This window comes from Protopterus annectens, chromosome 11.part0, assembly GCF_019279795.1.
Source record: "Protopterus annectens isolate FY-2018-M chromosome 11.part0, PAN1.0, whole genome shotgun sequence".
Lineage (NCBI taxonomy): Eukaryota > Metazoa > Chordata > Ceratodontiformes > Protopteridae > Protopterus > Protopterus annectens.
Genome location: NC_056745.1, coordinates 336,838,029 through 336,854,919, shown reverse-complemented (window position 1 = coordinate 336,854,919; position 16,891 = coordinate 336,838,029). Strand labels below are relative to the sequence as shown.

The 16,891-nt window shown below is 44.3% G+C and overlaps 1 protein-coding gene across 1 annotated transcript in view; it reads left to right on the top strand.

Moving 5' to 3' along the window:
- The window catches only part of HCFC2 (host cell factor C2), an 886,151-nt gene that overhangs the window by 696,637 nt on the left and 172,623 nt on the right, over window positions 1-16,891 (top strand). The window lies entirely within an intron of this gene.

Sequence of the window (16,891 nt, the reverse complement as noted above, 5' to 3'; positions counted from 1 at the left end):
GGAACTTGCCAAGGAAAGGCCTACTAACAAAGGGTCTAGGACTTTGGATAGGTTTGGGAAGTGCATTTATGCTTCAATGACCTTCGCTGTCAGGCCATTGAATTATATGGTTCACTTTACCCAGGTTACAGAGGGATCTAATCAATGATCTCTCTGATACCTTTTCAAGAGCAGTGGCTGAAAGGGGTATGGGGCAAAATTACTTCTCAACTTGCAACCCTTGAAGCAATTTCTAATTCGTCCATGAGGCTCATTGCTCATGCAGTTGAAGGGATGACTAGTGCAGTGGGTTCAGGCATAGCCATCTGAAGGCATTCCTGGATGCGCTTGTGCGACTTGTAGAGCCATTTAAAGTGTCATTTGTCAACAGTCTGACAGCTCTCCCCTTTCTGGTCTCAAGGTAATAGATGCCCTAGCCAGATGTGAAAAGGGAGGGCAAGACCCTTCTTGCCGTAGGCATAGAATTCTCCACTCCTCCGAGGCCATACTCTAGGAACTATAGGAGTGGGCGACTATGGTTTAAAAAATAAGGGCCTTTCCAGGATTCATGAGGCAAAGACTTTCCCTAGGGCAGAAGGGTAAGCAATGGAGGACGCCACTCTAGAGGCAGAAATGGACCACAAAACTAGGGATCCAGAGAGTCTTTCTCTGGTTCTTCCTACCAGCACCCCTAAATGGGGGCCCGATTGACCACCTCTGGAGGCAGTCGGGGGGGGGGGTAACTTTCTCTGCATCAATCTGCCTTAAAATTACTTACGACTGACAAGTGGGTGCAGGGATTTATATCCAGAGGTTACAAAATCCCTCCATCACTACCCCCAAAACCCCAGAAAAAACTGCCGGACATGCCACCCAGTCTCAGGGAAGCAGCAGTACTAGAAACTCAGAAAGTCATCCAGAAAGTCCCACCAAACCACTAAGGGTCTGGATTTTACTCAAGATTCTTTTTAGTGCCCAAGAAAACAGCGGACTGGACACTCATCTTGGATCTCAGCCAGTTCAACAAGGCAGTCCAACAAACAAAATTCCGGAAGGTCACGGTTCAGTCAATACTTCCATTCTTGGAAAAAGACAAGTGGATGTGCTCTATCGACCTACAAAATACTTAGTTACTACATAAAAATGGAAAAGAGCTCCAGGAGGTTCTTACACTTCCAGCTGGGAGCCAGTCATTCCCAATGCAGAGCACTGCCCTTTGGACTCACCACAGCCCCCAGGGTGTTCACCAAATGCATGGCAGTGGTAGTAGCTCATCTAAGACTGCAAGGATTTCGAGTATTTCCATACCTCGACAACTGGCTCCTCACCACTACCCCCAAGCATCAGTTAGAACAGGCAAGAAATTAACACCATACATCTCTAGGAATAACTATAAATTTCGAAAAGTCCAAACTTCATCCCTCTCAGCAGCTGGATTTCATTGGAGCCCACTTAGACACTTTTTGGGAATTGCATTTCTCCCTCCAGAAAGGCTGCAATGCATCAAATCCCAGGTCGGTCATCTACTACGGAACAACAAGGTCGCAGCAAAATTAGTTTTTCAAGCATTGGCCTCCATGGCAGCAGCAATCACTCTAGTTCCCTTGGCGAGATATCACATGTGAATATTGCAATGGCTACTAGTGTCCCTATGATGACTCATGCAGCAATCAGTGTCTCAGTTAATTGTGATTACCAGTTGCTGCAAATATGACCTATTGTGGTGGCTACACTTCAACCAGATTCTCTTGGGTCACCCATTTGTTCTTTCCCAGCCCCAAGCAATAGTGACCATGGATGCTTTCCAGATTGGGGGGGGCATTATCTGGGAATGACAGTCCAAGGCAAGTGGTCCCAATTGGAGGCCAACTTGCACATCAGTGTCCTGGAGATGAGGGCAGTGCTACTAGCGTTGCAAGCATTCCAAGATGTCCTTCCTCTAGGGACAGTAGCGTTTCAGGTGGACAACATGTCCGGTAGTCTGGTACATAAACAAGGGGGAACCAAATCTTACCCATTGTGTCCAGAAACACTCAGAGTTTGGCAATGGACAGTTTCTTCCAACTGCTTTCTCACAGCAATGCACATTCCGGGGAGCTCCAACGTGATAGCAGACCAACTGAGCAGAATCATTCTCTTGCCTCATGAGTGATCTCTCAATCCAACAGTGGCAAACAACATTTTTCAACACTGGGGCCAACCTTGCTGCAGTCTTTTTGCCTCTCCTCTAAACAACAAGTGCAGAAGTTGCTTTGTCCTAATACCCCCTCAGGGGAAGTCACCCAGAGACGCTTTTCTCCACAATTGGCCCCTCGGTCTGCTCTATGCCTTCCCCCATTCCCCTCATTTCACAGTTGCTAAAGAAAGCCAACAGGATGGAAAATGCAGTAATCCTCATTGCCCCCTTTTGACCTTCACAAGTTTGGTTTCCCTTCCTGCGGCTTCACTTAAGATTCTGGACCCAGCTCTAGATCTGCTGTCTCACCCAGAGGGCATCTCCCAACATCTCCAGTTCCCATGGATTGCCAGGCATCCTTCTCTTTGTTCACCTGTTCAACAAATTATTGTAGCTCATCACAAATCTTCTACAAGGAAATTATACCAAAGTAAATGGGAAACATTTGCTAGATGGGCTCTTGATAAGGAGCTAGCCCCTTATTCCAGCCCCTATCCACAAAGTGTTAGATTTACCGGCTTCACTTTACCAGTCGGGTTCCTCCGCATCAACAATTAAAGTTCACCTAGTGACAATTACGAACTTTCATATAGGACTGGATGGTGCTTCTGTAATGTCACACAAACTTTGTAAAGCATTCTTAAAAGGTCTCCTAATGCTAAGACCTCCATTCAAGGAACCTCTTCCCCCTTGGGATCTAACCGTAGTTCTTCAGGCCTTTACTATGACCCCCTTTGAACCATCAGCAACTTGTGACTTAAAACATCTGTCTTGGAAAACTTTTATTTTTGGTGGCTATCACTTCTGCCAGGAGAGTCTCTGAGCTATCATGGGAACCTCCTACTTAATTTTTCATAGAGATAGAGTTGTGCTTCGAACTAATCCATCTTTCTTGCCCAAGGTTGTCTTTGAAACTAATATTATTACAGTTACCAGTCTTTTTCCAAAATTTTTCCAACAAAGGAGAATATGCTTACTTGACGTGTATAGACAATTGTCATCTCCACAGGACTAAAGCCTTTAGAAAATCAAACCACCTATTTATGGTGTTTGCTTCTCTCTGTCTAGCTAATCCAGTTTCAAAGATTGCCTTTGCTAAATGGCGTACAGACTGCACCACATTCATTTATCATTCTAAAGGACTCTAACTTCCAAAACCAGTTCAAGCCCATTCTACAACAGCAGTAGCTATGTCTGCAGTCTTTCATGCCAGAGCTTCTTTAGATGACATTTGTGCAGCAGCCACTTGGTCTTCTCGTCATACCTTTATCACTCATTATAAATTGGATCAGGTCTCAAGGGGACGAACATCCTTTGGCTCTATGGTGCTTAGGAATATTCTTCCGTGAGACCTCCCGAGGCTGAAGTAGTTGGGGATTTTGTCCCATTGTCAAGATTGGGTGAAGATTGGCAACATCAGATAAAGAAGTTGTGTCTTATCATAACGTTCCATCTGTGTTGTCAGTCTTCACCAATCCTTGACATCCCCACCCTCCTTCCCCATCCTAAGATTCTAAGTAGACCGAACTTAGTTCTTAGCTAGTTTTTAGGGACTCGTATCTGGTCTCTGTTAATATGCCTTTCATTTAATCATAACTTTTCAAATCTGACTGCCAGTTCTTGGCAAACTCTGAGGTAATCTCCGAGAGGAGCATTATGGCCTGAGCCTGGCTCGAGAGTTTGGAGGGCACGAGCTGAAGTAATGGCCAACTCTGTTCTGAAGTTCGGAACTGAACCCACTGTCAAGAATTGGTGAAGATTGACAACACAGATGGAACGTTATGGTAAGACATAACTTCTTTTTCTGCAGGACTCAGTCCTCCATTCAGGATGCTCCCCAAGAATCCTCTTCCACTATCCGGGGTAGGGGATTCAATGGTAGATGCCACCCCATAGGCAGAGGGGGTCCAGAGAATCAGGACTCCTGGAAACCTTTCTCGGTGAAGCCGTTTCAGGGCTCCTGAAGTGCTGCCCAACTGTCCTGCCCTGGAGGCAGTTGAGGGATGCGTCTCCCTGCACCTACTAGCCTGGACAAGTCTCACCTCAGATCAGTGGGTGTTAAAGATTATTTCCAGGGATTACTTCATTCCCCTTTTTCAGCCCCCTCCAATTTGAAAATCCCTTCCAGATGTTCCACCCCACCATAGGGAGTTGGCCCATCTAGAAGTTCAAGACTTCTTATAAAAAGAGTCATCCAAGAGTTCCCAATAGGATAACGAGGGTCCAGAACTTACTCTAGCTTCTTTATGGTGCCACAAAAAAAGCTGGGTAACAGTGTTTCATTTTGGACCTCAGCAAACTGAACCTGTCAATCAAAAAGTCCAAGTTCCTGATGGTCAGTCCATTCTGCCTGTGTTGCACAAGGACGATTGGATCTCCTCAGTGGAGCTCAAGGCCACGTACCAGCATATCAAAATCGACAGGTGCTCCAGGAGACATGTGCAGTTTTGGTTAGGAGCCAGTCATTACCAGTTCAGAACCCTGCCCTTTGGACTCACCACAGCCCCCTGGGTGTTTATCATATATATGGCACTGGTGATAGCCCATCTCCAGCTGCAAGGATTCCAGGTCTTTCTGTACCTGGACGATTGGCACTTCACGCACCCCACAAGGCGTCAACTGTCAATGGCCACCTCTTATGCCCTCAATCTTTTTCACCATCTGAAAATCACAATCGGTTTGTCCAAGTCCAACCTTTCTCCGTGCCAAAGTTTGGAGATTATTGGGGTTCAGTTTGACATGATATCGGAGACTGCAGCACTGCCCTTATGCAGAGTTGTTCTTATTCAGGATCAGATCTCTCATATGATTCTTCTAGTGTGTCCATTAGTCCATCTGATTCTACAAGCGTTCGGTTCGATGGTAGCTGCCATCCAGTTAGTTCCTCTCACCAGGTATCACATGCGACTTCTGCAGTTGACCCTGGCAGTTCAGTGGTCCACTCAGATTCACCCCTTGTCCATGACCATCAAGATTTCTCAGGTGTGCAGAAATCACCTTGCGTGGTGGCTTCAGACTCTGGATCTAATCTCAGGCAGGCCCTTTTGTCTTTCCCACCCCAAGGCCACAGTGACTGCAGATGCCTCCCTGTTGGAGTGGGGGGGCATTTTCAGGGCAGGACAGTTCAAGGCATGTTGTCCCCCATAGAGACCAAATTGCACATAAACTTCCTAGAGATGAGGGCAGTCCTTCTAATGTTGCAAGCCTTTCAGGAGTGCCACCCTGTAGGGATCATAGCAATTCAAACAGAAAACATGGCGGTGGTCTGGTACATCAACAAGCAAGGGGTGAAACAAGGTCTTCTCCCCTGTGCAGAGAGACCATGAGAGTGTGGGAATGGGTGATGTCTTCCAGGTGCTTTCTTCTTGCAACTCACATTCCTGGCAGTTCCAAAGTGCTGGCTGACAAACTCAGCAGGTCTATCTTGAGTCCCCACGAGTGGTCTCTGAATCCATCAGTGGCAAATCAGATATTCTACCTCTGGGATCAATTGTGCTGCGATCTCTCCGCCACCCCAGTCAACTGCAGATGCAGCATTTATTTTGCCCTAATCCCTCCAGATGGAGAGTCAGCCAGGGATGCTGTGATTCACGATTGGCCACCGGGACTTCTCTGTGCTTATCCTCCTCCTCCTCTGATTCCCAAGGTAGTACAGAAAGCTCCTTACCTGAAGAGCCCTCTCGTCCTCATTGCCCCCTTCTGACCTCTGCAAGCATGGCTCTCCCTATTACGGTCTCATCTGAGGTATCTGCCCTGGATACCCTATCCCATTCCAGATCTCATTTCCCATCCCTGGGGGCTTCCACTTCCCAATCTCTGGACTCTTCATTTAACCGCATGGTTTCTCCCGTTCCAGTAATCCTTTCACAGTCCAGGCTTCCTTCCCCCGTGAGGAACAATATTTTGGTCTCTCAACAGCCCTCTACTAAGAAGGTGTATTCCAGTAAATTGAAAAGGTTTTCTATTTGGGCTAGACAGATCCCTAGGGATCCCTTTTCAGACCTGATTCATGATATCTTACTCTCTTTGTCCTCCCTTTTTCAGGATGGGGCAAGTTTTTCTACTGTCAAGCTTCAGTTAGCAGTCATTTCTAACTTCCACATTAATGAGAAGCCTAGTTTGTCTTCTAAACTGTGCAAAGCCTTTGTTAAAGGAGTTTTTCTCCTTAGACTACCTATTAAAGATCCTTCTCCACCATGGGATTTAACCTTAGTGCTACAGTCTGACACAAAAGACCTTCGAATCAGCTGCTTCTTGTGATATCAAGTTCCTGTCTTGGAAACCTTGTTTTTAGTGGCCATTACTTCTACCAGAAGAGTCTCTGAGCTGCAGGCCCTAAGCATTAAACCTCTTGTTTTGGTCTTCCACAAGGACATGATGTCCCTTAGGACAAGCCTTGATTCTTTCCGAAAGTGGCCTCTGAGGTTAACCTCAATCAATCGGTACAACTCCTGGTTTTCTTTCCTAATTACTCTAGTAAAGGAGAAAATATGTTGCATTGTTTTAGATGTTCATAGGAAATGATGTTGCTATCTGAAAAGGACTGAGGAATTTCAGAAGTTAGGCCAACTTTCCGTGGCCTTTTTCTCAAAATCGAAAGGGTCTGGCAGTTACTAACGTGACTATTTCCAGATGCATTTCCTTTGTGTATGATAGAAAAAATATGGAGTTATCCAGACCAGTTAAGGCCCATTCTACTAGGTCTGTGGCTACGTCATCTGCCTTCTTAGCTAAGCTTCCCTTGGATGAGATTTGTGCTGCTGCTACTTGGTCTAATCCCCACACCTTTGTTTTGCAGTACAAGCTGGATCTGGTGTCTAGGAATGGGGCTTCTTTTGGTTCCTATGTGCTCTGGCATATTATTCCTTGAGGCCACCCAGGGGGATTCTGACCCATCTGTAATGATTAATGACACGTATAGCATCAGATGTAGAGTTATGTAATTACAATAACTTGGAATCTGTGATATCCAGTGTCATTATTCACCATGTTCCCTCCCTCCTTCACCTCCCTTCGGGGTATCTGGTAGACCTAGGATGGTTCCATTTTGGGATAGCTTGCTTTTTCCTACAGAGAATTTTCTGTGCTTCTGTTTATTCAGCAAACTCGATGTCAGGGTTATTGGTCAGCAGGGGATTATGGGAAGGGGAGGAGCTTGAACTCTGTACGTGTCCATTAGTTGCCGGTTCCGAGGTCGGATCCAAGACCCATCCGTGATAAATAATGACACTGGATAGCACAGATTTCAAATTATGGTAAGTACATAACTATTTTTATTTAGCTAGAGTTTTTCTAAAATGATGGACCTCTGTCCTACAGTTTAATTTTACATTTCTGGTGATTGAATTTTGGTGTTTATTGAAAATTATTGATTTATATCTTTTAATAATAATTTTACTTATTAAATGTTTTTCATCACTTTGCATTGCGGCTGGACAATCAGTGTGCATTTAGAGGTTAGAGTGTGTTTATACCCGTTTAATACTCCCCAGGTCACCTTGAATGCTTGGCCGCTTTATAGTCATAGCTATCATTTATTTTGATGTTTAATTTTTAATAATAATCACCCTTTGAAGGGTGTATAGACCTGTCTGACTCGTGAGTGTGTGAGATTTGAATTTATTTTGAGTGTGAGAGTCAGAGGTCTTAAACTGGAAACACATTGCTCTGAAATGTATAATAAGGGATTACAGTTGGGGTGGACAGAGATACATAGTCTATTCCCAGGGAATACAGCGTGTTCCTGTTCTGCTGTTAAGGGAACTTGTGGAATTTTACTCTTGTATGCTCTGTTCTCTGGTGTTTTCTGTGATGCTCCCACGCTGGAGTCAGTGGTGAGGATTGAGGCCCCTTAATAACTGACTATGGTTTTAAGTGGGGGATGTCATTATTATTGGCAGTCCGGTGGGATATTAACCGGCCATCACTATTGGTAGCAGTTGGGTGGGACATTAACCGGACGTCACATTATTGTTGGCAGCTTAGTGGGATTTTTAATTGGATTTCAGTAGCGTGTGGATAGTTGTCATTAAGGTGTGTACTCTTTACAGCCACAAGGTTCATAGGTTCATACTAGGCTATCTGCCCGAGGGCATTTACAAGCCTAGCCCATAGTTGTGTGGCTTACGCCACCCCTTTAGTATGGGGAACTATACCCATTATTTTGCTGTGCCTCTGTTGAGCAGTGACACTGAGGTAATCCCTGGGGTATATCTGCGATCTCCCATCCATTGGTCAAGATTTCTCTTGAACAAGGCCAGCGAGGTGCTCTGCCTCACATATACCGGGATTTTATTCCACAGCATAGGGAGTCTTTGGGTGATGAATCTATCCCTCCAGCACGTCCTATTAATAGCCGTGTCGAGGTTTAAGTCTCCGCCCTTGTGGCTCTGACGGATCTAGATTTTTGAGGTGAAGCATATTCATCAAATCTGGGTTTGACATGGCCTTGTATGTTAGGCAAAGGTCACCTCTGAGCAAGCGGTAAGCGACTGAATAGAGCTTGAGTTCTTTCAGTCGGGCAGCATAGGACAGATGTTTGAGACCCTTTATCCTTTTGGTGAGGAACTTTTGTGGCCTCTCCAGCTGCTGCAAGTGTCGGGTCAGATACATTCAGAATGGGGCATTGTACTCAATCATTGGTCTGATGAGTGATGAGTATAGGAGACTATGACCTCCCTTGATCTAGATGAGAATCCCTTCATGATAAGGTGGGCAATGTAGAAGGTCTTCCTAACTACTTTAGCTACATGGGTGTCGAATGACAGACTACTATCAACCTGGGTCCCCAGGTCCCTGATAACTTCTTCTGTACTCAGTGGATTGCCACCTATTTGGTAGCTAGGGGTAACCTTGTTTTTCCCGAAGGGTATGACTATGCATTTTTTGGCATTTAACTTTAGGCCATGGCTCTGGCACCAGTTATCCGTTTCTGTGAGACCCTTCTGAAGGATATCTGTGTCAGATGTGTTTTCTACTATGGCGCCCAGTTTGCAGTCATCTGCAAACTTTGTCAGCCATAACCCTCCTGTGTTTGCTTGTACTTCGGAAAAGTAGATGCCAAACAAGAAACTACCCAGAGGCAAAACCTTCAGAATTTCAATCCACCACAGTTTTATTTATTTATTTTATTTATTTATTTTCATAAGATCATAGAAAGTTACTAGGCTAATGTCCCAAGGTCCCTTACAAGCCTAGCCAAATTTTACTTTTGTTACCATGATCAGCACAGCACCTATTGCCCCTGTCCAAGAGGGGGACAGGTGGAACCTCTGGGGTGAATTTACAGTTATTCGTCCAATCGTCCAGATTGTGTTGAAGAGGACCAATGAGGTGCTCTTTTTGATGTGACATGTGGTAACTTCTGTGAGACAAATCTGTCCCTCCAGCAGGTTCTGTTGATGTCACATACCAGGCTTAGATCTTTAGAGTGAGTAAACTGTGTGCCATTTAACTTGTGGATGTGCAGCATTTCCAGTAAAGACAAATCTGTCCCTCCAGCAGGTTCTGTTGATGTCACATACCAGGCTTAGATCTTTAGAGTGAGTAAACTGTGTGCCATTTAACTTGTGGATGTGCAGCATTTCCAGTAAAGCAGAGTCTGAGATCACCTTATATGCAAGGCAGAGATTGCCTCTGGGTAGTTTCTATGAAACAGAATGAAGTGACAGTGATTTTAGGCGATCCACATAGGATTGCTGCTGAAGACCTTGAATTTTCTTTGTGAGGAACCTTTGTGGTCTCTCCAATTGCTGCAGGTGCTTTGAAAGGTACATGCCAAAAGGGGCGTTGTACTCAGTTAATGGCCTAATGAGTGAAGAGTACAGGGAGGTGATAACTTCACTTTTTCTTGAGGCAATGCATTTACTTATGAGGTGAGCTATATAGAATGCCCTTCTTACCACTCTGGAGACATAGTGATCAAAGGCAAGGTTGCTGTCAACCTGAGTGCCCAGATCTCTCACCACTCAGTGGCATACTTAGGGTACTGCCATTGATGTGGTAATTTGCAGGAACATGATTCTTGCTGAAAGGGATGATGATACATTTTTTTGCATGGAGTTTGAGGCCGTGACTTTGAGACAAATTATTTGTTTGCACAAGACCTTCTTGAAGGATGTTGATATTGTTTGGAGATTCAATAACTGCACCCAGTTTGCAGTGGTCGGCAAACTTTGTCAGCCGCAGTCCCTTGGTTTTAGCTTGTACTTCAGAGAAATAGATTCCAAACAGTTGATGTCCCAGGACTGATCCCTGTGGAACACCACTGGTAACGGGTCTGCTGTTGGAGGTGGATTCCCCTATTTTGACTGTATGGTTTCTATCAGAGCGCCAGTTTGGAACCCACCTTTACGATACAAGGGTTGATGTCTAGATGGGAAAGTTTGTCAATGATGCCCGAGTCAGGGACAGTGTCAAACACCTTGGCCAGCCCTAGGTAGGCTGTATACACAGATTTCCTCTCATCCAGGGCCCTTGTGACTGTCTCAAAGACGTCCACCAGGTTTAACAAGCATGATCTCCCCTTGACAAATCCAAACTGGGTAGGATCTACTGTTTGGAGATTACCGATATGTTTATTGATAAGGTCCATGATGATTCTCTCCATGGCCTTTTTAGTCAGTCAGTGATAGCAGGCAAGGATATCAGCAGAAGATTTTAGCAAGCTGACAAAGATCCATTTGGCTTAGGAGTGTGAAGCCAGAGGATCAGTGCATGCCAAGCTGACCAAGGAAGCAATGATTTCAGCCTTGTTTGCAGCCACAGCTCAGACCATCCGTTCAGAGTATATCCAGTTTAGTGTTGGTGATGTGCAGCCTGCCGAGACAAGACAGTCCACATTTTCTTCAGAAGACCTGAAAATCTATCCGGAGTCAAGGAGATTGGAACTGGAGGCTGAGGAGACGTGGCTCTAATATGAACTGGAGGCAGAGGAGCGAATGAGACATCTGGAGGCCGACGAGAGGCAGTGCCTATATGAACTGGAGACCCAGCATGTGGAGGCTGAGGAGAAACGGCGTCAACATGAACTGGAGGCCAAACGTCTTGAACTAGAATCAGCAGAGAGACTGAGGCATTTAGAAGCCGAGGACAACGAGAGACCGTACCAGCATGAACTGGAGCTTCATACCCTTCAAGAGGCTTATGGAGGCAATGGGGAAGGGAATAACCGGACCCCAGAAGCTGTAAAGGTCACTGAACGTTTTCCTCAGTACAGGGATAGGGATGACTTTGTTAGTTTTATTCATATTTTTGAGAAGGTATGTAGACAGTATGATGTTGACAGTGAGCTCTGGGTTCAGTTCCGGACTTCCTTACTCCATTGTAAAGCTGTTCAGCCTGTTGCAAAGTTAAATGATGTAAATTATGACAAAATGGAATATTGCTTGCATGACTGTTTCAAACTTACACCTGAGGCATATAGAAAAAAGGTTTGTGAACACAGACACAAAGGAGATGAAAGTGTATGTAATTATATTGGTGACTTAGGTACTTTCACAGATGGGTGAGTTGGGTGTCAGGTCACCACTTTTGAGGGAATGAGACCTCCGTACTTTGCCTGGTGACACAGAGTCTGGTTAGCAGACCGCGAGTGTAATTCTGCAGAGGAGATGGGGAGAAAAGGGGATCTCTACTTAGCAAGCAGAGCACCACTGCATAAGAAAGGGATACCCAGTGCTGCACATGGACATAAGAGAACACATGGGGGGGGGGGGGCAGTCTAAACCACTCAACAGAGTACACCCATAATGGGAGAAACTAATAATCCAAGTGCACAGTTAGGGATTAGATGTTTTAAGTGTAACCAGAGGGGAAACACAGCAGCCAAATGTCCATCGAAGCAAAGTGAGGGAGCCAGGAAGTGTTGATGACAAACTGCCAGTGGTAAGTTGTTTAGAAATAACTGGGATGCCAAATTATCACCAAAATTTCTATCCCGTCTTAGTAGATGGTAAACGGGTAACTGCTAAGAGGATGCAGCTTCTGATGTAACCATTGTGAGGCATGCAGTTGTTAGGGAAGAGTAGTACTTGATTGGGCAGTCCACTCCAGTCAGACCTTTTGGAGGGATCCCGTTCCATATACCTAATAGCTAGGGTTCATCTTGACTGGGAGGGTGGACAAAGAAGTAATCAAGTAGGTATGTTTGAGGATATTCCTGCAGATGTCTGATAGGGAATGACTTTGATGATGCAGTACTTGTGTACATACAGTGGCATGCAGTCAGGCTTGGAGAAAGGCATGTAGGTCCAGTAGTCTGGGAGAGACCCAAAAAGATCTCATACCTCAAGCTGGGACTGGGGTGGTGGGTGGTGGCTGTTTCAGAGAAGGTGCTATCTGCTAACAGTAAGTCTGAATGTGAGCCACAGCTGCTGGTGGATACTGATGTTCCCTTGGACACGGTGACTGCGAGGATGGAGGTGAGTGGTGGTACTCAGAGTGACAGGGAGGCGCAGCTGTCAGAAGTGACAAGGCTTCCTGTGGAAGAGTTGAGACAGGCTCAACTTGCAGGTCCTGCATTACAAAGCTTGAGGGAGATGGCTAAGTAGGCACCTGAGGCTCAAAGAAGAGGGGCATATATGTATGCTGGAACAAAGGTTTGTTGTACAGAGTGGAGTCCTGGAGGTTGACTAGAAAGTGAAGTAACATGGCAGTTGGTAGTGCCTAGAGCTTACCCTCTGCTACGTTTAGCGATAGCACATGACATTCCTTTCTCAGTCATGTGGGCATAAGACATGTAGAGCAACATACTATGCAACATTTCTTTTAGCCTGGGATTGCAAGGGATGTTGTAGGATATTGTAGGACTTGTGAACAGTGCCAAAAAGTTGGTAAAGCAGGGGACAAGGCTAAGGCTTAGCTAATGCTATTGCTTGTTAACGAAGAGCCGTTTCAGAGAGTGTCCTTGAATATTGTGGGACCCCTGAGTACTCAAGTTCTACAGGAAAGAAATCCATATTTTTAGAAGCAGGGGAATATGATGTAGCTTACTTGGATGACATAGCTATTTACAGCCATTCCTGGCAGGAACATCTCCAACATGTTAGGGAGGTCTTTGATAGATCAAGTATGGCAGGATTAACCATTAAATCCAGTAAGTGTCAAGTGGGTATGGCAGAGGTCACTTACTTAGGACACAGAGTGGGAAGTGGTAATTAAGCCAGAGCCTGTCAAGGTTGAAGCTATTCAAGCATGGCCATTTCCTGTTACTAAGAAAGAAGTGAGAGCATTTCTAGGGACAGCGGGGTACTACAGGAAATTTGTGCCCCATTACAGTAACATAGCTGCACCCATTACTGACCTAACTAGGAAGAATAAACTGGACAAGGTTGTGTGGATCACAGGTTGCGAATACGCATTCCAAAACCTTAGAGATTTTGGGAGGACCCCCTGTGTTAGCCAGCCCAGATTACAGTAAAGAATTTGTTGTACAGGCAGATGCTTCAAATTATGGGGTGAGGGCTATACTTGACCAAGTTTCCACAGGAGAAGTGCACCCAGTGCTATATCTGAGCCGTAGACTCCAACCTAGAGAAGAGTGTTATGCAGCCATGGCGAAAGAGTATTTGGCCATAGTCTGGGCATTGCAAAAGCTGCAGCCCTATCTTTATGGGAGAAAATTTACTGTACTCCTAGATCATAACTCTTTAACATGACTTAATAGGGTCAGTAAGCAAAATGCCAAGTTACGGAGGTGAAGTATAGGATTGCAAGCATATGATATTACCATACAACATTGCAATGGGGTTAATAATGACAATGCAGATGGATTGTCTAGGAGAGGAGTGGGTTAATATTCACGGATAGACCCGTTTTTCTCAAGTGCTGGTTTTCAAGGATCACTTGGAAATTGTGCTCGAGTCATGCGGGGGGGTGAAGAAAATGAAAACACAGTCATCTGTGTTAGCATGCCTGGCAGGGGATTTGTTTATATTCTCAGATTAGCTTGTATGCCAGCATGTCTAATTGTGAAAATGTAAATAAGTATTTAAAATGTTGACTATTTCCCTGTATATACAAAGTGTTTAAAGAATCTGTCAGTGTTTTGATACATTTCTAATTGCACGTTTGTGAGGGAGATTGTAAACTACAAACTGTCTGTGGAAAATCAGCTGATCAGTAGGTGATGCATTAGAATGTTCTTGGTTGCTATGTGATTATTTAAACTAATGATTGGTAGGAAAAATAACTTTTTCAAACAGCTTATTATTATTTTTAAAATAAGAACATGTCTTACTCTCGTGCCAGCGTTTACCATTTGTATTGGGGAGGTGACACAGCTGGAAATCTGTGTTTGAATGTGTGAGATTTGAATTTGTTTTGAGTGTGAGTGAGTCAGTGGTCTTAAACTGGAACACATTACTCTAAAGTGTATATTAAGGGATTACAGTTGGGGTGGACAGAGGTATATAGTCCATTCCCAGGAAATAGAGTATGTTCTTGTGCTCTTAAGGGAAATTGTGGAATTTTACTCTTGTGTGCTGTGGTGTTTTCCATGATGCTCCCGTACTGGAGTCTGTTGTGAGGATTGAGGCTCCTTAATCACTGACCCGGGTTTTATGTGGGAGGGGGGTCACATTATTAGCGGCAGTCCGGTGAGATATTAACCAGACGTAACATTATTGGTAGCAGGACAGTGGGATATTAACAGAGCATCACAGTATGATTCTTCACTTTATTATGCAGGGCTTTCAAACTCTGCCTTACCTCATCTAGGTCTCTCACATTTTATGTCCACATCCATTTCTTCTTTGTTTAACTTGTTCCTCCTCTTGCCCTGGCTGTCCATCTTTCCAGACTAACATTTTTCCATTTTAGGGCTGGAAAATCCCTGTATTGATTTTTTGTCTGGACTTCTCTTTGGGCGGTAACTCTGCTGCATTCAGCCACACTGCATGCAGCTTCACTTCACTCCCTATCCTGCTTCCACATTCCCTTCCACCCCTCACATTAACACTTTTTTATACTTGGTAATCTCCTCTAAGAATTGCACCTCATCACCCTCCCACTTAGTGATCTACTCTAATTGAACTACCTGTAGCCACCGCTGTCTTGCACATACATAAAGACCTGATTTATAGCCATATGATTTAGACATGTACATAAAAACCGTAAGCTAACCACTTTCCTCGAGCTAATTCTCAGGCACAGTACCTCCCACTACTAACACCCATTCTTCAGCCATCTCTAGCACTACCTGAATACTGCGCTACTTAAACCTCTCTTACGAGTTTAGTCCAAAAATTAATGTCCTTGTCTGACTGGCATTCTGAACAAGGAGTAAAATGAGTCAAGTTTACTCTTTGTTCAGAATGCCTCAGCGTCTTTCCAGCCAACCCCACCAACTCCTCATGCACTTAAATTAACAAATTAAACCACTATTACTTCCATAACTTGCTCAGTTCTTACGTTCTGTACATCCTTAGTTATTGTTGTTGTTGCTGCTGTTTGTCTTTTGGCTTTTTCCCAGTAAGGGGTCGCCACAGCGCAACTCTGGTCCGCTAATGATTAGCAGTAGATTTTTTTTTTATGAAATGCCGAGGTGCCAGCTCGACGCCCAACCTTCAACAAAGGCACGCCCATTTACGCATGCATGTCTTTCGAACGCTACCCAACCATGGGGAGGACATGCAGACTCCACACAGAAGGCACTCCCAAGGCAAGCCGAGAATCGAACGGGAGAACCTCTTGCTGTGAGGTAACAACGCTACCTCTGTACCACCACGGAATAACTACAACCAGCCTCCTACCTTACATTGCCCTAACCATTTCCACCTCACTTACTAAACATCAAAAAAGCATAATTACTACTGTAACTGAAAAATGTACTCTAATTTGCTATCAGACTTGCAACATTTATTTAAATGCTATTCTTCTGTGATGCCATTGAAAGTAATCCTGGACACAGCTCCAGTCATCTGAACAAGTATGGACTGCCTTCACCAGTGCTGGAACTGTGCTCAACAAACTCAAATATATTCAGTTTTATATTCAGTTTTTCATTCATCTCCACCCATAACCTAGACATTCTGGCTATTACTAAATCATGGGTTAAAACAGAAAGTTTGCTTCACTGTTCACAGACATTATAGACAGCATCAAGCAACAGAAAAACCTTTTCATTCTTGAACATTTCACTATTAACCTTTTAAATAACAAAAACTCGTACATTATAGACACCCTAACAAACCTCAACCTTGCACAGGTAATGATTTCACAAAAACCTGTCAACAGTTAACCACTCTCTGTGGAAGAGAGCACTCCAGATTGAAACAATACTAATTTCATGAACTGTAATCCTCATCTGATTTAGCAGTGGGGTCAGTTTTTGTCATGGTGTAAAAAATCTAAAATACTTGGAGAATTTAAATCAAGTAAGTTTCGTTGTTTGGTTTTCTAACATATCTAAAGAAGGATTTATAATTATCTTTGGATTCAGAGGCCAGCCTACATTTGTGGGGCTCCTTTATTGGACCTGATAGTTTAAATTTTTTGTAATGCTTTTTGATGATATCCTTGACTGTAGGAGTTAGTGCTCCTCCGGTATCTTGTTACTTTAGGGCTTAGCCTTGTAAAAGTCCTTCCATGCAGGTGGATTCAGTTAATGTGTAGATCCACCAAGGAGGGTAGTCATAACTAGAATGTATAAGGAGACCTTTCTTGGCAAATACTCACCTGCTATTCTGCAATGCTTAGGCTAACTCCTCTATTTCCTGTGGCTCGTAGGAGTTCCTT